This window comes from Lagopus leucura, unplaced genomic scaffold (genome assembly GCF_019238085.1).
Source record: "Lagopus leucura isolate 7727_CA_CO unplaced genomic scaffold, USGS_WTPT01 Super-Scaffold_100157, whole genome shotgun sequence".
Taxonomy (NCBI): Eukaryota; Metazoa; Chordata; class Aves; order Galliformes; family Phasianidae; genus Lagopus; species Lagopus leucura.
In genome coordinates this window covers 13,609,094-13,635,282 of record NW_024962334.1, presented here as the reverse complement: position 1 = coordinate 13,635,282, position 26,189 = coordinate 13,609,094, and the positions used below count along the sequence as shown (strand labels likewise).

Genomic DNA, 26,189 nt, shown 5'->3' with positions numbered 1-26,189 from the left:
GGGATCCATCTTCCCTTATACTGTTACAATAATTATATAAATGATTCAGTCCACAAAATGCTTCTTGAGATTCAATTTTAAAGGGAATTTACCACAATGGAGAGATGGGATTTTTATCTAATCAAAGAATTACTTTTTGCTGTTTACCCAAATGAAAAGATCAGCCAATCTTTTTCATTTAAAAAATACTTTTGCAGCAAGTCACTCCAAGGAGATTTTCAGTGTCTCTGATATGAATGCTGTACTGTAGGTATGGACTATCAAGTGGATCCACCATGGATGCCGTACCCTGTTGTCTGACACCTATATTCTCAACAGTAATAATATAAACACAGTTGAATTTGGAAAAAAAAAAAAAAAAAAAAAAAAGGCTCCTGCATTATAGATTTGGGTTTCTCAGCAATTGTCCAAATGAACGTCTTAAAATGAATCTAAGTCAGCTTCAGTCAAAGGAACAAAAATCTCAGAGCCTGACAATCTCATTGTGTCCCACTGAGAATCTTACTGCATGTCCCTTTGTAAATAATACAGGGCTGGCAGCCTGGTCATGGTTCCTTATAGTGCTGCTTTGGGGCACCACCCAACCCACTGTCAGCAGGAATGTGGGCTCATGTACTGAGTTTTTGTTTTTTTGTGTGATTGTGTCCTCAAAGCTGAGTTGAGTCAGTCAGAGAATGAGAGGAACACATAATAAACTGGCAGAAGTGATTTTTATCAACTTCTGTCATATTTTCTATTTTCTCTTATACCAGTAAGATTGTAAAATGACGGCCATGTATAAGAATGTTTATGAACCAATTTGCAAATATTCCTAAGAGCAAAGAAGGCAGAGTTTGGTACAATGCAAAGGTCTGGTCCTACATTATCTTGTCAATATGATTCAGACAAATTATTCAGGGGGGTCTTTACTTGGTTAGAGGCTTTCAGGATTGAGTCTTAATGATGGAGAATGGCATTTAGCAGCTTATTTATAGTGTATTTTTCCTTCTTACTCCTGAAATAGGCCATCTATCCATGGCCATAAGTATTGTCCTTCTGACCCAGCAGTTTCTCTTTAAAATGGCCTACGCGAAGATAGCACAGGTTTGTTTAGTTAGAGGCAAAAACATTACTGAGGAAATTCAAGCCGATTCCTTTTCTGCTCTGTAGTGCATTGAAGAAGACTTTCACCTAAAGGAAATAAATAAGATACACATAGAAGGTGAATCTTTCCCAAATCCTCTTTCTGCAGGCACTGTCAGTGGGAGGCAGACCACAGGGACCCTTCCTCCCCAAGGTAAATAGGAAGTTCACTTTGCATAGCTTGTGTAGAGAGGTGCCAAATGAAGTCTGTTTGAGTGAGAGAAAACCACTGTGATGTTCCTTCAAGCCTAATCTGAAGGTCTATTTCACAGAAGCACCCCTGTAGGTTAGAGGAGAAGCCCACCCTGGTAAAATCAAAGCATTTTACACATGACCATGGCAAAGGGTTGGTTGGGTTGGGTGCAGAGCAGGCTCATCTATTGCGTCCAAAACGGTGCGGCAGCAAGTTGGCCAAATCGAGTATTATCAGCTGGCAGTAAGAGTTTAATTTTTTACTCTTTCATTCACATTGGATACGCAACAACCCTTATTCAGGATCTGCAGAGGAGCTGTGAGGGCATCGGGGCGAGAGCTGGGGCACCCCGGGAACCCCCCGCACACCTGCCCCGGAACCTGCGAGGAGAGCCCCGAGCATCCCGGCCTGGAGGGGAGAGGCATCCCGCCGGCATCAGCGCTCCGGGGGAACATCTCCCGCCGTGCCTGCGGGAGCGCGAGGGGAGTCTCCTCCTTCCCTCCCTGCCTCCCCCTCTGCTCTCTCCTCCCTCCCGCTGCCTGCAGCCGCAGCGCAGGGCAGGAGGGAGCGGCGGCGGCAGGCAGAGCCGCCCGGCCCGGCGGAGGCAGGAGGGCGGGCGGGCGGTGGCTGCTCCCCAGCCCCGCCGCCCCGGCCCCGGCTTCGGCCGTGCCGCCGGCAGGCTCCGCCCGGCGCTCCCATGGCGCGGCGGCTCCACGCCAGGTAAGGCTGCGCTGCCTGTTGCGCCGAGCCGAATCGCGCCGAGCTGAGTCGCGCCGCGAAGTTTTGCGGGAGGCGCCGCCGCTCTGCGATGTGAGTTGCGGGGTCCTGCGGGCACGGTTTGGGGGAGGCGGCACCACGAGAAAACTCGACGGGGAGGGAGGGAGGCGAACGTCGCTGCTGCCGCTGCCCGGGGGCTGCCGTACTGTGCCGGGGCTGGGGATCAGCCGAGGCAGCGGGGGAAGGGGGAATTAAGGGGCGGAGGCTGCCGGGAGGGGGGCTGCCACCCGCAGCCCGGGTGAAACGAAGAGGGGAGGTTCCCCTCCCCGATCCCGAAAAGCAAAGGGAAAAGCGCCCGCCGCCGTGCCCGGGTTTCCAAGGCGCCCGTTCACCGCCGAGGTCGCGCCGATCCGCATGCGGGCGGCGGCCGGGGCGCGGAGCGGGGGGAAGACGCCGTTGGTGTCGCCGTGGGATTTTTCCACTTTGAGACCTACCTGGACCAGTTGCTACGGAGCAGGCGGCGGCGATGGGGAGGAGAGCAGCTCCCTCCGAACGCGAGCAACAAATGGCAGCGGGGGCGGCGGCGGAGCTGGCCGCGGCCAGGTGAGCTGCACCGCCCGCAGCCCCGTAGGGCAGCGGCGCGGGGGGCGCTGCGGTCTTCGGGCGCAGCCGCAGCCCCCGGGTGCTCCGTGTGCGCGGCGTGGGGCTGTGGGCGGTGGGGAACCCGGGGGGTACGGCTGCGACCTTAGGGAGGCACGGAAATGTCAGGCGGCCGGCAGAGCGCGTGTGCCTGGTGCTGTGCGGGTAGCAGCAAGCTGTGCCCTCTCCTTTCTGGGAATCTGTGCGTCCAGAATTTCCCCTCCCTAAAAATTTAGGACATAGTCTTGGATATGCCAGCGGGAATTTTTCTTTTCCTTCTTGGCTCTTTCCCTTAAAAATGAGAAGATTTTAGAGAATCAGTCAGAAAATCGCTGAGCCCTTCAGGCTGGTGGTTATCACCCGATCTTGCTGAGCGTCCCTAGAGAGCAGAAATGGTGTGATTATGGAGCGAGAGCAGTCGGATAACTTGAGAAGCACAGAGGAGCCAACTCCTCCCAGAGTCAGAATGAAAATCGAACAACCAATGTATAGCATTTGTCTTAAAGAAATGAGCCCAGAGGTATTTCCATACATATGGAAATGACAAAATAAGCAACTTGAGAAGACTGTAATTGTTTAAAAATAATAATCCTGACAAAATGTTATAAATTTGGCAAGGAAAGAAAAATGAGTGTTTTTAGAGCCTCAAACTCTTCCTAGGACGGCCTCTTCTGAGTGCCGAACAGTAGCAGGGAATAATTTCTTCTCGTGGTAATCTATCTAACAATTTGTGCATTTAAATTGCAAGGTGTGTGTGTCATACAAAGCAGTAACTGGAAGGCTTTGATACAGGGAACTACTGTGTTCCATTGGCTTACGTGTTGGTATTTTTCTTAGCAATTTAATTAGAAAGGACAGACACACAATGGGCTTCCCATTTGATTTAGAAGGAAAGAAGAAAGTGATTAAGCTGTAAAGTAAACTAATTTGCAAAACCTTTACTATGTTCAGAGTCTAGTTTTCTAGTTGAGTTTCTGTATCTTGCTTGGAATTAATGCTAGCGGTGTGATTGCTGAGCTGATTCTGCAGCCCTCGCTTGTGTGAGTTGCTATGGGTTTCTATGGGATCACTCCTACAGGTAATACTCCGATGACTCAAGGCAGCAGAATTGGCCCCGTTGTCATACGGTCCCGCACACAGCGTGCTGAGGGAATGTGCCTCTTGGCCCTGATGGGAGGTCTGTGACTGTGGTGGGGAGCAGCTTGGGTTTGAGTCCGAGTCTCTTGCATTTATTCAGCTGTTGCTGCTGGGGTTACCACCTTGAGGTCTGCTGTAAAGGAGCACTGCTTTTGGTGTGAGCAGGGTGAGCTCCTGTAGCTCATGGTGGCATTCCATTGACTTGGGGCGAGCTGAAGCTGCTCAGCATCTCGGAGAACAGGACCAGAGTGATCGAGGAGGAGGATCAGATCTGCAGCTGTCAAGAATCAGTGTGTTTTGGCTCAAATTAATCAAATTAATTAGTAAAAAAGAAACATCTTTTTGATAGCTATAGAGGCTTGTGCTCTGGATCCATTCCTGTCCTGGTGAAGTCCTTGGGAGCTTTGCTACAACATGAAAAGAATAGCAAGGTGTTGTGGTTTGCCTCTGCCATGTGCTTCACAGGGTTCTATTTAAAGTCTTTTGGAAGAGAGGAATCTTTTCCTTCTTGTGCTGAAGCTACGTTAGAACCTGGCTACCTTCAGAACAACCACATCATAGGACAGCTCAGGAAATAATCTCCTAGCAGTAGAACTGGAGTTTATGGACCTGTTCTCTCTTACAGTGCAGACTTGGGTGTCAAACCCCCGAGAAAATGTGTTGCTCTACTACAAACTCACCTGTAGATGCTCACTTTCAATAATAAGGCACTTCTAAATCTTGCTTTTAAGGGGTTTCATGTTATGTCATTCCCAATATTTATATGCATCATACAAGGGATTATCTCTGTCAGGAAGGATTCAAAATTTTTGATGAAATGAAAAATTTAAGAAGCAGGAAAATGTGTAGAAATATTTGTTATTATTGTTTCAGTTGATGAGATGGATGAAGGAAGGAGCTTTTCTCCATGTAGAATATTGTGGTTTTGATCACTTGCAGGATTTACATGTACATCCTTGTCATTTGCATGCAAGTTCTTTGGATCAGTCCTGACTTGAGAATGTGAATTAAATCAGTGTTCTGTGCCCAGCAAAATCAGCTTTGTGGTTTTGCTTCATCCAGTGAATTTTTTTAGTACATATGAGGAAATCTCTTACAAAGCTCCGAAAACCAGACACTTATAATGCAAAGAGAACCTTATTTAAAAAAATAGTGTTTGAGCCAAGAATAAATTATTGGAGTTCATGGAATGCATAGCATTTACCTTGGCCTGTTTGACCAACTCTTTTTAAATATTAGCTTATTTACTAAAAGTCATCTCCTGAAAGGGCAGACTGGGTTGGATACTTCAGCACTGGTATGAACTCTATTGATGAGGCTGCGTTTGTAGCCTGTGCTGCTATGTGTTATGCAGGGACCTAGGCTGAACTTGGAACAACACAATGCTTACTGCTGCCAACCGAGAAATAATTTTTATTCCTGTCCCCCAGATATTTAAATGCTCTATCAAGTTCCTTCAGCAAGCAGGTTTGTTTTTAAGATAGTTTCTTTCTGTGCTGACTTCAGCACTGTGTGTGGGGAAAGCCTGTTGCCATGTGGTTTGCTGCAGCCCCCAATTCCTGCTTCTCATCAGCAAGGAAATGGTGATGGTAGCTGAATTAATGTGCTTGAGGATGTTTGTTTTCTTTGTTTGTTTGTTTTTTTCTCTCTGGTGAACATCTTAAGGATGAAAAGAAAGAGAAAGAGAAAAATGGGAACAGACAAAGTAGGCCAGATGCCTCAGAAGTAGGAGAAAAGCAAAAGGAAGAGACAGCAAGGAAAAAAGCTCTGGGTGAATGGTGGAGTTAAGCCTTTCTGAAGGATGAAGCATTTGGTGTGGCTGTAGCACAGCCCTTTGGTTTGGCTCGCTGCTGTGCTGGGGCTCGCCCAGAGACTTTGGGGAAGACACTGTGGTTGGGCAGATTTACTTGTTTTCATTGAGTAGGAGTCTTGCTGAGGGAATGGGCTGAGCTTTCTGTGCTTCAGCTCCACAGACAGAGGAGATAAAAGTGCCTCTTGAGTAAATGGTGCTGGAAAAGGGCCTTTTCAGAGAGACATTCAACTGAGTAATTGGAATTTTTACTTAAATGGAGATGAAAATTAGCACTACAGATCTTGATGCACTTGACTGTGGTTTACCTTTGCTTTTCTGGATCACTCCTACTACTTTGTGTGTCTTTAAAATACATTTGTCCTACCTTAATAGGAATTTTGTAATGTTGCTAACTTGTCCTTTGAAAAGAAGCAGAAAGTTGAACTCTGCCTGCTGAATAGTGCTGTAAAAGTACAGTAACAAGAGAAAGGGAGAGGTGACAGGAGTGAGTGATAGCACAGAGATGGGTTGCTGCTCTACCTTGGAAGTAGGAAAGCAAATGGAGACTATTTAATTATTTAAGTAACAATAAACAAAAAGTCTGGTTATGCAGTAAAAGGGGAGACAAACAGTAAGTAGAAATTTGAGAGAAGGAAATAAGGCATAAGAAAAGTAGAAGGTGGATGAGCAGGGATCAAGAGGACAGGGGCGGGCTTTCACTGGGAAAATGTAATCTGTATCGATCAGTGTATTGCAGTGCTTCCATAGCAGCTTGACTTCTCCTCAAATGGTGAGAGTCTGATGCAGCATGTTCTTCTCTTGGGGGTTGCCTCATGTTACTGTTTTTCCTTTGGATGCTCGACTGCAACTAATAGGGCACATGTTTTAAGGTGCACGTCTTGGTGACAGACCATCCTAAGAGGTATACTATGTAGATGCTCTTTTAATGGTGTTATCATTTTCTCTTCTGTCAGTGTTGCTCTGGAAGTTACCTCTCCTCCTTTCTCCAGCAAGTAACAAAGTTGATTTTAAAGACAAGTTTTTGTTTGTTTGTTTGTTTCTTTTACAGCTTACCAAAATTAGGTTGCATACTTCTGCAACTATACTTACTAAAGTTGTTTTGTATGTAAATACTGGGGGTATTCGCTGTTTCGATAGGGTACTTGAAGGACTACTTCTAGGGTTTGTACTGGGAGTTAATAGGACGCAATGAAAGCAAGTGTTTCTTATTTTCTTTCATCTGGATTGAAAATGTGTATTCCTTGGGTTGGAAGTTGGTATACTTTGTGAGAAGTACTTTCGCAGTAGTAAAAAGTATTAACTTCTATGTGCACGTGAAAAATAGGCAGCAAAAGGATGAAAATTCTGGACATTCAGATGAATCGATGCTGTTTGCTGTTGCAGAAGACATCTTAATTAAAAATAAACAAAAGGTTGCTGGGTGTGCAACCTTTGGTTCTTGCCAGTGCTCTTCCTCCCTAAAGAACAGAATTTGTAACAATACTGAGCAAAATAACTGCAACAAAATCTTCCATGAAGTTTCTCACTACACTGCGTGCTATTTAGTGGGCAGTGGTGGTTGTATATCTGGTTGATGATACTCCAGCTTATGGATATTAAAAAGAACACGCAGAAGTCTAAGCTACAGATGTTCAAATTACTGAACTTTTAGCCCATTTGTAGTTCGTGTTGGATAATGACAATGGATCCATTCAGACTTCCATTTGCATTATTTGGTTTTTTTTTTTAATTCTTCATACAGCAGTATTTAAGTACCATGTTAGCCTTATGAAACCCCAGACTTTTCATGTGCTCCTGAAAACAGAGTCTGAAATTGTTCTGGTTTTTTTGTTTGTTTGTTTGTTTGTTTTTTTATCTGAAGTTGAGGATTGTGGTGGGGTTTTTTTGTTCCTTTTTTTTTTTTTTTTTATTGATATCTTCTATTTACCTCTGTCCAGGCAAAAATGGTGTTTGCCAAGAAGAAAAAAAAAGAATAAATATGTGCAAATTTAAGAGGTCCAGAAGAAAGAAAAAACACAGGCAAAGGCTACTCAGAGGGCCAGGGGTCAATAAATCTAGGGCTCTCTCTGTCTTATCAGCATGAGTGGTCCAGGGTTTGCTGCTGTTGTTGTTTGTTGGTTTTTTTTCCTAGAGATGCTGCAAATGGTCTTTAAAATTTATCGTGATTATTAAACATAATTTATCCTTATTAGTGTCAAAAGAGAGAATGACCCTTAGTTCCTTTTTCCTGAAGTGAACAGAGTGCAATTGCCACTGCAACCTTCATGTAGTCTGACAGTTTCTAGCCATCCGTTTTGTCTTGTTTCCAGTGTTGTTGACACCGAGTCCTTGTGATGAAAATGGTTTGCTTTTAAACAGTCTCTTTTTAACAAAGTTTGTAGTAGGATATTACTGTTCTTGAATACTCATCATTGCCAAGCTGCAGATGCACTAGAAGGGAAGGCGTGTATCAGAGGATATCTGCTTTCAAGTACTCATTTTTGGATTTTGCTTTACCCTGGATATGTCTGGTGTTGTTCAGAAGATAATGGTATATAGATCTTCGGTCTGTTCTGCAAGAATATCTCCTCCTTGTTAAAGCTGAGAAATTCCAGTCTGTTTCAAAGAAAATGGTCTACGTGACTTTGTAAAGAGGAATGTGAGAGGAAAATTATTCTTTTCTAGAATCTTCAAATTAAGAGTGGAACAACTCCCCACACACACGGGAGTGCCTTAGAACACAGCATACCTTAGAACTTCACTTGTCACCTCTCAAACACCACAGATGACTAAAGCACACCAGTTCAAATTGAGTAAGAACATCTCACCTTTGATTTAAAAGCAGTGCAGGGATGGAAGCATGCACTCAGTGGGCAATCTTTCCCCTGTGGGTGCAGATTGAGGCAGCTGAGCGGAGTTGCTTTGTCCGTGCAGACTAGATTCCTTCTCCCATTCTTGTTTTAAGCGTTGTCATTGAAGAGTTAATGATTTCTGTTAAGAGATTCTATCGGTTACTTACTGTTTCCAGAATCTTTTGCAGTTTTTGCTCTTTGACAGACATCACTGTCATGCATAAATACTTATTTTGCTAGAGTAGGAGACAACAGGATTTAAGTGTGTAAGAAAATGGTCTTTGGCTCGGAAAAAAAAAAACTGATGGATACAAATGGTATTTCAATAACTTTCGATCCAAAAACTTTTCTTGCAAAGCGACACGACTGTTCTTCTTGCCAGTCACGGCAGGTGCTCCATCTGTACAAATACTGCCTAATTTGAACCAGTCAAGCTTAACATTTTTTTTCCCACTATCTGCCACATTCTCAACAAATTTTCTCAGTTCTTTAAACAAGTGTGAGGCAGCAGTGTGGAACAAAATGGACAGAGGCCAAGCAATTCCCTTAATTATAGCAGTTGTGTAGTGGTTTTTTTTTTTTTTTTTTTTTTTTGTTTTTCTTTTTTAACACATTGAACAACAACCATCAACTGTGCAGTGTCAGTATCATTGCAGCTTCCCTTGGTGGTGAGCAAAAAAAAAAAAACCACTTAGATGAATCTGTTAAAGATTGAATCCATGCTGTTGCATCATTTACTATCATCTCAGCCCCTCTCACTGTCATGCTGCATGAAGAACTGTGCACTGCTCTTTTGATCCGGTTTGCATAGCAGTAACTGATACACTTCTTTGCCTTCTGCCTGTGCTGCCCAAGAATGGTTCTTTCTTGTAAGTAATAGGGATATTTGCTGTTACACCTTCACTGCTGACTTCAGCTCACAGATGTGTATTTATTTTTTTCCAGACAAAAAGCTCTTCTGCTTGGTGCCTTTCTTGTTATGGAATGAGACTGCATATTGGATACAATCAAAGATTTTTTTTTTTTTTTTTTTTGCATAAATTTGCAAAATATATGTGTGTGAGTTTGTATGAAAACACTGTTCACATTTAGAATGTTTGTGTAGCTGTGTCACTGCGCACAAACGTACTTCTACTGACTCTGCACTTTCTTCAAAGAATGTAGAGAAATTCTCTCCATGCAGTGTCATCTCTGTGTATTTTCTTCTCTGTATTTTTACTGTGACATGCATGACTTGCCAAGCAATGCTTTGGAGATAAGTAAATTGCTTTAAAAAGTTTATGGCTGTTTGAGTTAGCTTGAGCAATCATTAGAAAACCATGAGGTGAATGAGGAGGCTGCAGGTTGCTCAGCTCCTTTATTTTCCTCCTGCTGTATAGATGCAGAGCAGGTAATCAGTGGTTTGCATAGGTTCCCAAAAACAGTCTTGCTGACTGTGGTTATTGTGTCTTGGATGGTTGATGTTTTAATAGAGCAGATTTAATCACGTTTACTAAAGTTACTTGTTTTTAATTCTGCTTCTAAAAGCTGTGCATTGCAGCTTTGAATCCTACCTGATCACTTGGGCTCACGCAAATGAATACAAATACTCAGGCTTGTAGAACAGTACTTTCCACTTGCTCCATGCAGCATCAGTCACTCACTTCAGTACTAGCGAGGGGGAAACAAGAGGCTGATTCTGTGAGCATTTGCCCTTCCATTCACTTGGCTCCTGTACCAAGGCCCTCTCAATTTCCTATGTATCTGCAGTTTCCTCATTTATGTATATGTATTTGTAGTGCCTTTCTTCATTTTGGAGCACTCAGTTGCAGGTAAAGGACACTGACAGCATAACTTCTCAGTGACTTAAATACCACAGCTGACAGAGATTTAATTACTAAGGATCAGCTATTAGCGAAGCACAATTCAATATTTCAGCCTAGGGGAAAAAGAAAAAAATGTTTGTTTTTAATTGCAGATAATGAGCATGATGTGGTCGGTTGGTATGAATCAATTTTGGCTGACTACTGAGGTGAAAGGTTTGTGGTAGTGGAAATCAGAGACTGGGGAAGGGGGGACTTCTTACTACCAGCAGTCATCTGTAGTGTTGTCACCCACACCCTTTGCTGTTCACAGAGTTCCCTCCTGGCACTTTTGGATAGAAGGCTTGCTCCTGGAAATGGTTCTGTTTCATCCTGAGAAATAGGCTCTAAACTTTATCCCTTCTCCAATATAACTTAGGCTAGCTGCTTTTATTTGACAGCTTAATAATTGTACCTAAGCTGCCTTTGAAAATATTTTGCTTAGATTTTATTAGACTTGAATGTATTACTTTCTCAAAGGATTTTTATAGTTCTTAGTAAATAAAGAATGAATCTGAAAAAAAAAAAAAGGAAATTAAGTACTCCTTGTCTTTACTTCCAAAACAAAATTGATGGGAAAATGTGCTAATTATATTCTTTTCTAATCATTTTCACACCTGAATGGAAAGAAAAGAAAAACTCCTATGCATAAGCCTTTTGAAATCTGTTTTCTTGTGCCATAGCCTTTGCTTTTTCCAATTATAGAGAAACATGTATTCCTCAAATGTGATCAGAAGAAAATTACTATTCAACCGCTGTGATAACCAGTGAAACATGGGACTGAAAGTCAAATAACCTACTGCTCTGCAGCAGGAGTGGTTTTGGAGCCTTGATTTCAGTGTTGCAAAGGGGAATGAGCCCTGTTGTCGCAAGAGTAATGATGCACCTGTGAATATGCCAGAGCACCACTTGGAGGGACACCTCTTTGCTTTAGGGGCTCTTTTTGATTTTGGAAAATTCACCTTGGGTCTTTGAGGCTGTGCTGTAGTTCCTCTTGCTGGTGAAAGCTTTTGCTGTTAGTTGAGTGTTTGATCTCTAAAGAGATATGGATGCATTTGAATAGGGAACTTGTTTTCTTTGCCTGTCCAGAATAAAAACTACAACACAATCACCAACAAACTCACAGCCAACAAAACATAAAAGCCAGCCTCTGACAGCTATAACTTACCACATGTGAAGGGGTTGTTGTTCTTCAGTTTGGTCTTGAATTTTTCAGGCTTGGTGTGAGAGGACACATGAGAGGACAGTGCTGTCTACGAAGAGCTGAGAGGGATGTATCAGGCCAAACGTCTGTCTAAGAAGACCTAGCTGAAGAAAAGGAGGGCAGAAATATCAAAGCATGCTGAAGCATTTTCTATTAAGTTTGCAATTCTTTGGCAAGACATAAATGATAAAACATCCTGCTAATGCATTTCCTTGCTAAGCTCACAGATGCTTTCTTGGTGGGATTGTTGGAGGTGTATTCCTTGCCCAGGGAAAACTGGCATTATGGATGTGCATGGGGTGTGGGTATTTGTCAGGGCTGAGACAAGGACCCTGCTACAAGAAACAGCTTGTGGAATCTGTAATCCCAGGAAAGCTTCTTGATGAAGAGCTCTGTGTCTGCACGAAGGGCTGAGGGCCACGAACAGCAGTGGGCTTCCCTGAGAAGCTGGCATCTTAAAAGTCTGTTCAAGTTCAAGCCTGGTCTTTTCTATAAACAAGGAGTTTTGTTATGGATCTGGTCCTGAGTATAAACGGAACTATGACCACTTTTCAGTACCTGCTGGTGCGAAGCTTGGCTATGTGTACTGCGCTCTAACATGCCTGCATTTGAGTTATTAACAAGAATCAGCAGTGTGAGTCAAAGATGTTTTAAACTGTGTGGTTTACACAAGGCCTTCAAGGTTCTGATTCGGTGCTCCTCCAAAACCTCACTGAAAAGAAGTGCTCAGTTCTTTTCTCTTAGTAGCGTGGCTGTGGGAGGGTGGGTTGGTGAGCTTTCAATGTTCCTGGGAGCGGGGGAGTCCCATGTGACTGCTGTGCAGCGTGGGTCTATAATCTCTAGCATTCCTGGTATTACTTTTTTTGTTTTTTTTTTTGTAGTTCTCCCCCTCCTCCAACTTGTGAATCTTTGCTTTAATTTGTCTCTGAATCTAAGTCATGTTTAAAGAACAAAGTCCATTAGAGATATTTACACAACCAAGAGAAATGTTTCTAGAAGATGCAGGTCACCTTTGGAGATTACAAACGTATGTCTTCCATTTCTCAAGGGAAAATGGTCTTTCTGAACAAGAAAATAAATTCTAAAGTGATAGTTTAGAATAGTCTTCAGAAGGCTTAACCAAGTGCAGCACCTCTGCATTTCCCAGTCGGTGCTGCAGAAATGTTCTATTATAGCATATCAATGTACTTGGTTAATCAAAAGTAAACTTTGTGCAATTTTCCTCGCAAATATTTGTGTACTAATGAGAATGTTTACAGTCCATAACCTTTTTACTATTTTATTTTTATCTTACTGTGTTTTTATTGCTGCTGTTTTTCGAAAGCCATACTAAAGGTATCCTCTTCTGAAATTTCTTATGGGGAGAGGAGTCATGGGAAAGTTTGTAGGTTCAGATACAAGACTAGGAGTTGTTCAGAGGTGTTCTCATTTGTGATTCGATAGCTATTTGTTTTGGAAACCTCAGTATTGCTTTTTTTCCTTGAGAATCAATTGCATTTAGTGATTTGAAGTATTCCTGCATAAATCTGAGCTCACTGAGGTTGCTTTGATTACAGTGTGTATAAACCATAACAGATTTAAGACCGTAATGTGCATGCAGTCTCAGTTTGTATTACTTGTATGAAAAATCATAATGAATACACCTTAAGAATGAATATTAATCTTACTGATTTGGACATACTATATACCCAAATGGAAAGTGAAGCATTGTTTCTAATTTGCAATACAAAAATACTTGAAACAGCTATTTTTGGTACTTCAGTATAATCTACTGAATTCATATCTACCTTTGTCATCTGACAGCCTGCTGAAACAAGATTCTGCTCAAAATGATAAAAGTGACAGTTGTACAATGTGTTTTATTCCTGCCAAGCCCTGTTATGTAGTTAGTTTGGGGAGATTGGGATCTTGCTTCACTCGTTCAAGGACAGTCCTTCGGAAAGGATTTGCAGAATTTGTAATTGTGCCCATAAATTCTCCCTCCCCCCTGCAAGTATGGTACAATTTCTGTTGCGGCCCTTCTGTTCTGAACTGGGAAAGAAACAATTCTCTCATTTTTTGCTTATTGCCTCTTTTTGAAACACCAGTGATTCCATCCTGCTTGTGGTGAATCCCTCTGCCACTTCAGCAGATCTTCCCCTTTTCTGTAATGTTTTTATGTGGAATTTCTTCTGTGCTGTCAGCATTTGACCCCTTGCAGATGACAGTGAATAGAAGAAATGTATGTACAGGGACCTGAACTCTGCCCTTAGCTATGCTTGTGAAAACCTGTGGCATTATACAATTGGCTTGGAAAGACTTAAAAAAATCTCATGGAGAGTTGTTCTGTAAATGTTAGACAAGGCTGCTGTTTTTTTCAGTAGTACTTTTTATTTTAAAGCTATACCTGAACTGCAGTCAAAGGTACTGTTTCACAGCATTGAAATAGAGAGACAAATTTGGAGTATGAGGTGTGCTGTTGACAGTAGATCTTGCTACTAAAACTGCCTTAGCGAGGCACAACAGCAGTGTGCATCTGTGGTGTGAGATGGACATGTTCCATGGGTTTCTGGCTCCCAGCCATGTTCAAACCACTGGTCACAATGTGAGATCCCTTCTGTTGCCTTTGGGAAGGGGCCAGACCCTACTACTGGCTACAGACGGCAGTGGCGGTACCCAGGGTTCCCACCCCATCTTCCAATCTGTGGTGACCCTGTGGCATAGCAGGTCTGAGGCAGCCCAGGTCCTCCCTGGGCCAGGAACATAGGGCTTAGGTCTCACCCTGGTGAGGTAGTGGCACAGGCTGCCCAGGGAGGTGGTGGAGTCGCCGTCCCTGGAGGGGTTTGAGAAACTTGTAGAAGTGGCCCTGAGGGTCACGGTTAGTGGGCATGGTAGTGATGGGCTGATAGTTGGATTAGATGATCTTAGTGGTCTTTCCAACCTTAATGAATCTGTGATTCTATGACCCATGCTCCTGGCACCATCCAGTACAAGGCAAACACAGGACTGAAGAATGTAAAGGAAAGCTACTCATAGCCCCTTGGGTCTCTAGGCAGCTGGGTGAAGGGCTAGTATCTGGCCAGCAGTGGTGTGGCTGACCACTGTGCTATTTGCAACTATAGTGTGTGGCATACCTGGAGATGTATGGAAAGGTCCATGTGACCTTTTTGTACCAGTGATCAATGCAGAACAATAGGAAAAAATGTTCATTGTGTAGAGGGATATGAAACTGACAACTGTAGTCACACTCCTTTAAACAGGTAGCATCTTTGCCTCTTACACTCATAGAATGCATGCATTTCCTTCTGTGTGGAGTCTCCTCCTCTAGTAAAGACCCATCTGGATGCTTTCCTGTGAAACCTACTGTAAGGAGCCTGATTTAGTGGAGTTGGACTGGATGATCTCCAGAGGGACCTTCCGACCCCTACAATTCTGTGATTCTGTGATACTGTTCTTCACACAGCTGGTGCACAAATAGCCAGATAGCTTGAAAAGCTGTCTCTCATTCTCCTTAAAACTGAACAAAACAGCTAGAAAGTTATTACAGCAATAGGCTTAATCAAATTAAAGATACATTCAGAAAACCCTGCCTTGAGCCATTTACTTTTCTTCTTGTTTGTTTGTATCCGACTTGTGATCCGACTGACACAACAAAACAAATTATGAAAGTGAAAGAGTGAAACAGAAGATACAGTGAGATATATTATGCACACCTCCAGTACCATCACCAGATGTATTTATCTACTTTTTTTTTTTTTGAAAAAATTTCAGAAAGAAATGTTTTTTTTCTTTTAGGCTGAATGGATTGTAGTACTCTTCACCGTTGCTTAATGTGGAATTGGAGTAAGATAGAATCGAAATTAGATGTGAATTGTTTATGTATCCAGTTAGCTGTTGTGAATGGAGGGGAAGGGTGTTAAAAGCTGTTAGTTGCAATGATTTTTATTGCACTAACTACATGGTCTGTGGCTAGAACCATAGGCTCTGGAGGATAACCTCGTGTCTCGTACTACAAGGGCAATTCTGGGAGGAAGGAACAAGTATCTGCCAAAACACTCACCCTTGAGCAGCAAGGTTGCATCTTTGTTTTGTCGTGTTACTGGAGAACCAGTGGTGTTTTTCCTTCAAGGCCTAAAGTTGTTTTAGTTATGGTGGGTTTTTTTTGTATATCTAGAATAGAAAAAAAAAGAGAACAAAAATTTATGATGGTATGGTACAGTGTGTTCATGAGTTTCCTGTATTCAAGGGATTTCCTAACAAGAATAGAAACCTCTGCAATAAATATTCCTATTTATGTTAATCTTCTGTAATCAGTGTGCAGTCTGAAATAATTACAATGAAAACACCCTCTGCTCCAAACGCTCACAACTTGCATTTATTTCAGGCTTTTTTTTGCCTCAGAATTCTGAAAACATAATCCTTCATTCTGCTCCGCTTCTTCTCCTTTGCATGAATTTATCCAACAGAACCTTTTGTGAGCTTCATTAACAATGGTCATGCCATAATAAATTACATAATTTGGGAAGTTTTTAATTAAATAAGTTTTTTAAAAAAATCAAAGCATAATAAATTAAATTAGGTAACATTTTACCATAATGAATTTCCACATGAGGTATGTAATGAAGTAGACCAAAGTATAATCTGTAATCTGAAGCTTTTAGGCTTTGCGTCTTCACTAGTCAAAGCCACAAAATGTTTTTGTTTTTTTTTTTTTAGTCTTTTTTGAAAAAATTCATATGTCAAACATAATTTGCTGTTCAATGGATTATGCAAAGGTAGCAGAAAAATGTTAGCAAAGACATAACCAAGAGTGTGTTTGACTCTCAAGACACATCTTCCAGCCCTTCCTGTTCCATTCAGACCTGTTTGCAAAGTAGCTGTCCTTCATGTATTCTTTCAGCACTGGGCAGAGCAAAGAGTTTTTGGTAAAACTGTTCGATACGTTTGGAATGAATCATAGAATCACCAAAGCTGGAAAAGACCTCCAAGATCATCCAGTTCAGCTGTCCACCTACCACTAATATTTCCCCACTAAACCATGTCCCTTAGAACAGCATCTAAACATTTCTTGAGCACCTCCAAGGATGGTGATTCCACCACCTGCCTGGGCAGCCCATTGAGCACCAAGGCTCTATGCCAGTGCTGTGTGCATTTAACTGGGCTGCTTGCCCAGGCACATGGGAAGGAAATATAGGATCAACCTCAGCTCATATGTGCAGTGCCATAGTAACTCCACAGACATCCTCAGCAGCTACCAGCTGCTACCTTTGCTTTCATCTTCTCCTTGCACCCAAAAATAATAAGATTGCTATATGATTTTTTCACACAGAGGGTGGTGACACATTGGAACAAGTTGCCCAAAGAGGTTATGGATGCCCCATCCCTGGAGGCATTCAAAGCCTCCAGGCTCTGGGCAACCTGGCCTACTGGTTGGCAACCCTGCACATAGCAGAGGGGTAGAAACTAGATGATGATTATGGTCCTTTTCAACCCAGGCCATTCTATGATTCATTCTGTGATTCCATGATGCTCTGCCTCCCAGTCTCCTCCTCTGCTTTGCCCTTGTAATTCCCCTCTGGAGTACTGTGGCTAGGCATGGAGCCCCCCGCACAAGAATGATGTGGAGCTGTTGGAGCGAGGCCAAAACATGAGCAGATGGCTAGAGCACCTCTCCTATGAAGAAAGACTGAGGGAGCTGGGCTTATTTATCTGGAGAAGACTCAGGGAAGATGTAATTGCCGGCTTTCAGTACTTGAGGAGAGATTATTAGCAGGAGAGGAACTGACTTTTTACACAGTATGATAGTGATAGGACAAGGTGCAATGGATTTAAACTAGAAGAGGGGAAATTTAGGCTACTTGTTAAAAAAAAAAAAAAGTTTTTACTCAGAGAGTGGTGATGCACTGACACTGGTGCCCAGAGAAGTTGTGGATGCCTCATCCCTGGAGATGTTCACAGCCAGATTGGACGCGATTCTGGGCTGCCTGATCTAATGGGTGGCAGCCCTGCTTAAAGCAGGGTGGTAGGAGCTCACTGGTCTTTAAGATCCGTTCCAACCCAAGCCATTCTGTGATCTTATGAGTTTCTTACATGGCGCAACCATCTTACTTTCACCAAGGGGATGTTCTCCATATAAAGGATTTGATCCCAAATTTCCTTTCTATGTACAGTATGCAGCTTCATGACAGTGAATGGTGCTTTGATTTTCAGATTGTGATGGGATTAAGTAAAAACCAATGGAAGAGGACATGGAAAGAGAATTTTAAAAATTATTAATATTGATTTTTGTTTTTCCCAGTATCTCCAAATGATTACAGGAAGTAGTGCAAAGGGAGTAAGCTTGGAATTACATTCACTATTTTGATTTGATGAGGCATACAGACAGAATAATATTTTATAATCATCTTTCACAAGGGCAAATGGCTGTGTAGAAGGCTATGAAAAACAATGATTAGTATTTGTATCTCTGGGAAGCATCCTTTCCTTTTGATATTTTAATTTAGAGCTGGTTTAGAGAGGTGAGATTAATGCCAGCAATGTCAGGCTATATTTTGGGGTGGGTTTCTGTTTTTTTGAGGATCTTGCATTATTCTTTGCATCAACATGCTCTCAAACTGGGGAATTTGACTTTTGGATGTTCCACTGAAGAAAAAAAAAAATAAAAAGCAACAGGTTATTTGATTTGTGTATGTACATATAATTAGGGCATGCAGAGTGAGCAAAAGATGTGTGATGAGGGAATCTCATGAAGGCAAAGACAGAGGAGCTGTCACATTGTGACAGTGCTGCATGTGGTACAGTTAAGAGTGCAGAGTCTGTCCCCTCCTACTCAGCTGTCACCTCATCTTGGGTAACTGCAGGGGTAGCTCAGTGTCATGGGAAGCAAAAAAAAAAAAAAAAAAAAAAAAAAGGTCTGTTGCATTTTAATGGTGCTTCTGGCAGTAATTCTGCTTTCTGCTAAAGACATGTAATACTTAACCAATTGAAGTCTGTTGTAAGAATGAAATGGCAGCTTGTCTGAGATAGTGTATAACTCATGAACCTGTTAGCAGGTGGATCTCTTACAGCTCACTGATTCACAGGCTATAGTTCGTTTTTCCTCAGAAGACTTTATACAGCATTTCAGTATATCTAGATAGCCCATCTCCCTCTTTCCTTGGCTTTTTACATCAACAGCATAACTGCTGTAAATCTAGAGAAGGTATGAGGGCATAAAGTTTATGTAGCAGAAGAGCATCTGTTTTACAGAAAGTACCCTGTTTAGGTTTTAAGCATCCTGAGCCATTGCCAAAATAGACTCCTGGAAGAGAACGCTGCACAGAATCACTGCTGTCATCCTCTGTAAAATTTTAGGTAACTTTCCCCTTTGGGTGGAGAACCTCAAATGTGAAGGATTTGGGGACAAGAAGGAAGAAATTCTTGCTCTGTGAGTGATACAAATTAGATGGCTAAGGTAGAGAATGAGATTAATTGTATCTGGAAAAGAATATTTTAGAAATTAGTCTTGATGACAGGAGCGTGTCAAATTAATAAATTTTGTATTTTTGGAATTATACAGTATGTCATAGGCCAATTTTGTTCCAGGGAAAATGTGACATCTTCTCCCATTGTGTGTGAGTTTCCAAAAGGATGAAAAGCAAGGAAAATATAAAGCTAAAAGAGAAGTTGTCAATTGGAGCAGCATGCAGAAAAGGAATTGACTGTGCCATTTAAACTGTATAAATCAACAGTGATGTGCCCTATCTCTCAGACCCTTCCGGTATCTCTGTGTGTTCAGACTGCTAGATCTGTTTTCCATTTTCGACAATAGATTTTACCTTGACCTGTGCAGACAGTCATATCCTTTTACATAGCGGTGACTTCCCAGAGAACATAAGCATAAATCTGCTCTGTTGCCATGAGGTACACACTGTGCCTCACAGCAGATCTGTTTTTTAACTCACAAGAATGTGTGCAAGGGGATTTTGCTGCACTATGGAAAATATTTGAGCTGCATTTTTACATACCAACATTTTATTTCTTCTGCTTCCAGAATCTGAATAGTTTAGAAAGGAAACATAGAGCTACCATTGGCATTCTGAAATGGTCTTGCTTTTCAGAACATTGTTTCTGTAATCCTTCTGGGGAGGAGGAGTTCCCTATCTGTTCCAAGGCAGTCAGTATAGTTATGAAAATGTTCAAAGAGTTGACAATTAAGAATTATCTTTCACTGCTGCTGCTTTGTTTCTAGAGTAGTGAACATATTTTTTGGAATGGAATTAAATCCAACTCACTCCAGGGGCCACTGGTATTTTGCAAATGCTAAATTAAAGTGTGCCATGTGCTGTGCACAAGGGGTGGTCAGTAGTGGCTTGACAGAATTTAATTGTGTGTGTGGCAGGGGTGCTCTGGCTCACTGCATGTGGGTGTGATGAAGCCGCAATCTGGTGAGAAAATGACCTTTCACAGCCCCTTTTCTTTTTGTGAACAGGAAGGAAAAGTTACCCAGCTGTTTTCTATCCTGCCTTCTGGTGAGGTGGTCCTGTAGCCAGCCTCCTGCACAGACACTTTTCGTTCCTTCAGTTCATCACCTTCCCTTTGTTGGTTTTTTTTTCCACTTCCAGGCTGCAAATACATAGAATGAGGAACAAGTTAATTAGAAACAGTGAAACAGGGAGGGAAGCTGAGCTAACTTAGAAAACAGTAGGTGAAGAAGCAGATTCAGATTGGATAGAAATAGTGTTTATGTCCTTCAAAATTATCTTCTTATTAAGTTATTGAAGTATAGTTTTGGAGGAATTGATACAGAAATCACAAAATTGTTTGAGTTGGAAGAAACTTTTAAAGGTCAACTAGTTCAATGTCCCTTTTTGGGACCTGCTGGTGTATGAAAGTCCCTAAATGGCATATTGTCCTCTACTTCTCCATTTTGATCACCATCTATTTTCTTTTTATTTAGTGACGTCCTCACCTTTCCCAGCTGTGTGCTTTGAGTTTGTTCACCTTACTCAAGCTTATGTAGTCAGTGCTCAATGTACTGCGGCATGTTTGGGCTCAAAGAGTGTTAGCAGGGAGAGAGCCACCAAAATTAAGCTTATCAATCTTGTATTTGGGGCAGCACTCACTGGATGGGGAAGTTTCACAAAAAAACAGAGCTAAGGACCCTATTCACACACTTTCCTTCTCCCCATTCTCTTTTCATGTGTCTCTGAGGACTAAGCTAATCAGGCAACATTCTGCTGGCTACAAATAAGGTTCATGGAGAGTGATAAGCATGGCCTGTGTAGCATGCAGTAACTGAAGGGGTAATTCATGCAATGAATTTTGATGCAGTGCTCAAAGCAGTACAAGTATAGGATCCTCAGGGAGGAGCATGCTGCCTTGGGGAAGGAGCAAGAGCTGTGGTTGCTGCTTGGTGCAGGTGCTGCGGTTGATTCAGTGGCAGCAGGGCAGAGGAGTTGGAGGGAACAGTGAAGCATCTGAAGGTACTTTTGGCTTGAGTTATGTTTGGAAGTTATTGTGTGGAATGGTGGCATTTTGTTAATTTACTTACTAATTTGTGATGGCTGTAGCTGAATATTGAAAACTTATTTCTAAACAACTGGCATTTCGTACCTTGGTGAGGAGAGAGTTGCTGAGCGAAACAACAGGTGTAAATTGTGAATAGAAGAGAAACCAACAAGTGCAGCTTTTTGTGAACCTGCTCACCTCCTTCTCTGTGTGATTTTGAGCAGCTGGGGCTGTGCTATCTCAGTTTATCTTTGGTAATCAGGATATACATCTCTTGGGATGTGTTTTGCTTTCAGTTGTTTTGTTGGAAATCTACAATTATTAACTAGATTAGATTATTTGCATATAGACCAGCAATACTGCAAAGAGAATGTGAACAATTTTATCAGTGTGGAGAGAAGTACTCTCATTTTGTGAGAGCCTGCTGTCTTTGTTTAATCAAAGAAGATACTACTTGAATATAAAATGAGACAATTTGCACTGTTGTCTTTTTTTCTTCCATGGAGAAAGAACTAATGTGCTAATCCTTGTAGAAGTAAAACTAATAGAGTTTTCTATACATTAATTAAAAATAATTTGTTTATTAGAGAATGCCATTTTCCTAATCTTTAATACTTATGACACCTGTAAAAACATAGGACACAGTACTTTGCCAAGTTAGTTACGGAGGTGTATGTTGCTGTAATCGGATTTCTTCAGCTGATTTGAATGTTTTGCAGGGAGATGTTTTCTCCTTTGAATGCCATGGAGGTTTGCTCTCAGTGGTCCACTGGCTTCCATCTATGTTTTTTAATGCGAGGCCAAGTAGGTGTGTTTATGAGTTGCTGTCCTAGACTGCTTTCTCCAGAGGTGTAATTTAGAAGCTGGTACTTCATTCATTATTATGCTTGCCTTGCTCTGAATCTACAATTCGGTCTGTTGTTCAGGTTGCAGAATGATGACTCATTCCCTTCCTTCACTGAGTAGTTGCACTTGATCTTATCCCATTCTTAGATTAGTTTTTGTGGAAAGCTAGCAAGAAGTGCTTACAGCATTCACTAATTTGACTGATATATATTGTTTTTTACTGAAAAAGACAAAAAAGGTTGGTTGTGACTAAAAAGTTGTTTATAGATTATTTAATTATGCCTCTTTTGGGCTTCGTACAGTGGAGGTAAGAAGATGCTCTCTGTTCATTTCTAGTAGGCATGAGAAAAGTCAGCTTGTACAGTACAAAAGTGGTTATATTCAAGAGCAGGATATAGTGAAACCACAGGAGATATCTCATAGTCTATGGAACTCCATGTAAAGAAAGTAATCCTAGTGGAATGTCTGGTGTATTTGCAGAGTTTCTTGTAGAAGGACAGTTTTCTACATGGAATGTCCCCAGGTGACTTAGCAGAATCCTGCTGGTGTGAACGTCTCCAAAAAGTAAGATAAAGAGAAGTGAGAGATGAATAAATAAATCAGTGGTGGAGGGAGACATGGTGACCAACTCTTTGTTCCTGGAATTGCACCCTCAGTGTGGAGGACAGCATTAAGTATGTCCCAGATAGGTTCCTCTCACTCCATCTTTACTGGAAATTAAGATAGTGTTCGCATGAATCCTGTAAGGGAAAACTCTACAGTAAGGAATATTGTGCCTCCAGAATTAGATATAAATCATCACTCGCCTAATGGACTATTTCTTTATTATCCAGAAGTTTTTTCTGTTCTCTGATTTGGTTTTCAGAGTCTGCACATGTTGATTTTCTTCACTTCCCATGTGGTCCTACCACATGGTGGAGGAAGGACATTCAGACCTGAATTATTTCATCTCCCAGAATCTGTCAGTTTTCTGATGTCACTTTTTTCTTCTTGGTATTGCTTCTAGTATTTTTATTTAATTTTTAAAAGCAGCATTTAGGGTTCAGATTGTTGTCTTAAAACTGATTGATACTGTTCACTATTAAAAATGTCATGGCGGACTACAGATGAAAGGACTGTTAGGATAGGACAAGGGGCAATGTTTTTAAACTGAGACAGGGGAGGTTAGATATTAGGAGGAAGTTTTTCACACAGAGGGTGGTGACACACTGGAACAGGTTGCCGAAGTAGGTTGTGGATGTCCCATCCCTGGAGGCATTCAAGGCCTCCAGACAGCGTGGTCTGGTGGTTGCCAACCCTGCACATAGCAGAGGGATTGAAACTAGATGATCGTTGTGGTCCTTTTCAACCCAGGCCATTCTATGATTCTATGATAATTCTGCCTTTTTGTAGACTTTTTTTTTTTTTATGGGATTATTTGCCTATATTAATGTTTTTTACTTTGCTAGGTCTATGTAGACCACAGGCTTTAATTTATCTAGGCAATTCTAGCTTGTTCACTTTTCAGATATTTATCTACTAGCTTCAAATTGTAAGGAGGAACTTGAAGAGAGGAGCTATCATGGAATTTTAAGAGTGCCTTTATGCTCAGGGTAAATAAGGAATCTCTTTTTTATTTATATAAAGGTCTCAGACAGTGACCTAGCTGACAGGGTCATTTTGAGCTGACCTGGATCACTGTATTGTGTGGACTGCAAGCAAGCTATACGAGGCAATAGTTTTGTTCTTATCTGCTTGTAAGTGGTGCCTTTATGGTGCCTTTAAAAGTAACATAGAGTTAACACTGAGGGCTCTCAGCCTGCTTTCCAAATGGTGCATTCATACCACTTCTCTGATAACCACATGCGATCAGTCTTCACCTCGTAAACACTTCTTGTGGCCATTTGGAGGGCATGCATCACCACGGTTTGCAAAATCTTTCTTCATCCTGGCTGCAGAGCTGTATTTGCAGAAGTTAGCAGTTGAGTGACAAGATTCAGAGCTGGAGTTTCTCAAAGTGTAGTTACTAGTTTCCTTCAGGGCATGGGGAAGACAGCCTTCCCTCCAACTGTCAGCTGGAGTATCACTTAAAATCACTTTCCTTCTCCGTTGTGTTTAATAGCCTGACTGACATTGAGCTTTTCCAGCAGTGAAGTCAGTTGGGTGATATTCTGCTGAGAAATTTTTGGCCAACTGAGACTGGCATGGAAGAAGAACATGGACTAGTTCTGTTTAACAGCTTGTGCAAAATTTATGTAGGAGTGTAAGGAAGAAACTGTCACTACTGAATTGCAGAAGAAGTGACTGTAGGAAAAATGTTTAGAATTTAGGAAAAATTAGAGAAAATGGTGAGCATGGATTGAATGTGAAGCATCAAGTTCAAGAAGAGAAGCCATCCAAATGCTTCGTGGGAAATCAGTAGTTTTCAGGGAGCAAATTCTGTTGTATCTTACTAGTGACTATAAGGCCACTAGAAGAGGTCTGTAAGATTTTGGTGTGTATCATAGCTTTACCACATGGCACTACCGCTTGCTTACTACAGTTAGTGAAATTTGTTTCTCCCAGGAGCAATCATCCCAACAGGGCATGGACAAAGATGTTGGCTGATGGTATTTTTTCACTTTTTTGAGAGAGAAAAAATGTCAGTTGCAAACAACCCATGAAAAGCAAACGACATTTCACTGATAGTGTTCTATGAACACAAACTTTTTGTGTGATTTTTTTATAAAGACAAATAATAAAAAAAACAGGATAGCTTGCAAGCAGAACCTAAAGCATGCCTTTGAAAAAGCGTGAACTGCACTTATTTCAAGACAGGAAAATATTTACTTAAATGAATGTGACCCATTTGATGTTGTAAGGGAAAATATTTTTACATTTCGTTTTTTCTCTGTACTGTAGTATTGAATCTTGCTTACCTTTTGTAGTCATGCATGAATATGCTATACTAAGTAGTATTTTTATGAGTTATCTGAATTTCTTATGAACTGACCTATGAATTAAAGAAGACTGCTTGAAAAAATAAATTCAGATGAAATTAAATTAAAAGATCAGAGCAACTCATTATTTGCTTCTTCTCATAGATAATTCAATTTAATTTTTCCTTTACATAAATACATATGTTCCCTCTGCTTTTGTATCTTTCTAGAATTGTTTCCTACGGGGTTATTTTCTGCATTATTTCTTCCATGTGCAATTATTTTTTTTCATCTATCAAATGAAATGACGATACTGTTAGGTGAAATAAATAGATGAGCAGGCTAGCATTCAGAAACGTAGAACGTTTGTCCAGGAAATAGGCTTTCAAGTGGACATAATCCAGTTGGTGAAAGTAATGAGGCTAAACAGAAGAGAATGAGCATTTTTGTGGGGAAAGAAATATTAAGAAAAAAATAGGAAGCCCTAGGGAAAAATTTACAAATAGCCACTTTTAAACATTCTAGCCTTATGATTAGAAAGAACTCTCTCAAATAAAACAGAAGTAAAACCTCACTGGTGCTCTTGTACCAATCTGTGTCAGCTCTGTTGAACTGTTTTCAAACTACTGTGTGATAGGTAAGGGGCAGCCTCATCTTGCCACATGATGATTGCCTGGAATTGTGTATTTAATTGCTTCCTTGCTATCACCTCTTTCCCACCACGAGCAGCAGCAGGCAGTGGTTGCTAGCAATCCAAGGTAATGACTGCAGGCAAAGATGCCTTTTTTAGGCTTTGTGCCTAAGGGAGCGCCTACTCAGCATCCACAAAAAGTGGAAATTAAACCTGTTGCCTTGGAACGTAAACCAAAATTGTTTAAAGTATTTAAAAGGAATTTCTCTGCTGTCAGTCTTTGGTTAATTTTAAATGTATTTTTGTTACTGCAAACCTGAAAATTAAGATGATGCTTTTTTCCAAGACATGAACTACATGGTACCATCATGTAGCTCCTTTGCCTTCATGCAGAGGTTATTCCCTTGCATGATTTTCTCCCTGGTTTGTTCAGTAGTGGCATTCCCATTCCCAGCTGCAGGTCATCTAGACCTGCAGAAGTACAGAGCGGAGGTATGGAGCACTTACTTCTCCAATGGCTTGGAGCACCTGAACACCTTCAGAATCTGGTGTTCTGGGAGCCACTAGGATTGCTAGTTCAAGCAAATGTCCTGGTAGAAAATGTAACTGATACCAGGAGATGAGACTAATTACATTGGCTTCACTGGAAGATAGCAAGAGAAAACCACAGAGAATCCTTCAGTGAACACAGTAACAAGATAACAAGTCAGACCCTGTGATTCTCAGTTTGGCAAGCTGGAGACCAGCAGAATATAAAGCCTTTTTTTTTTTTCCTTTTAAGGCTACAAAACCCACCGGGAGACTTCAGGGAAAACCTCAATGGCTTGTTCCTGTGGAGTTCTTCTTTTCC

The 26,189-nt window shown here is 41.4% G+C and overlaps 1 protein-coding gene across 3 annotated transcripts in view; it reads left to right on the top strand.

The window, feature by feature from the left end:
- The first annotated feature begins 1,966 nt into the window (after positions 1 to 1,966).
- Positions 1,967 to 26,189, top strand: part of LRRC3B (leucine rich repeat containing 3B) — a 44,098-nt gene continuing 19,875 nt past the window's right edge. Inside the window, exon 1 of one of the 3 annotated variants that reach the window (XM_042889273.1) lies at positions 1,967 to 2,035. The gene's annotated coding sequence lies outside the window, so the exon portion shown is untranslated. The other 2 variants (XM_042889275.1, XM_042889274.1) reach the window with 2 other exon arrangements.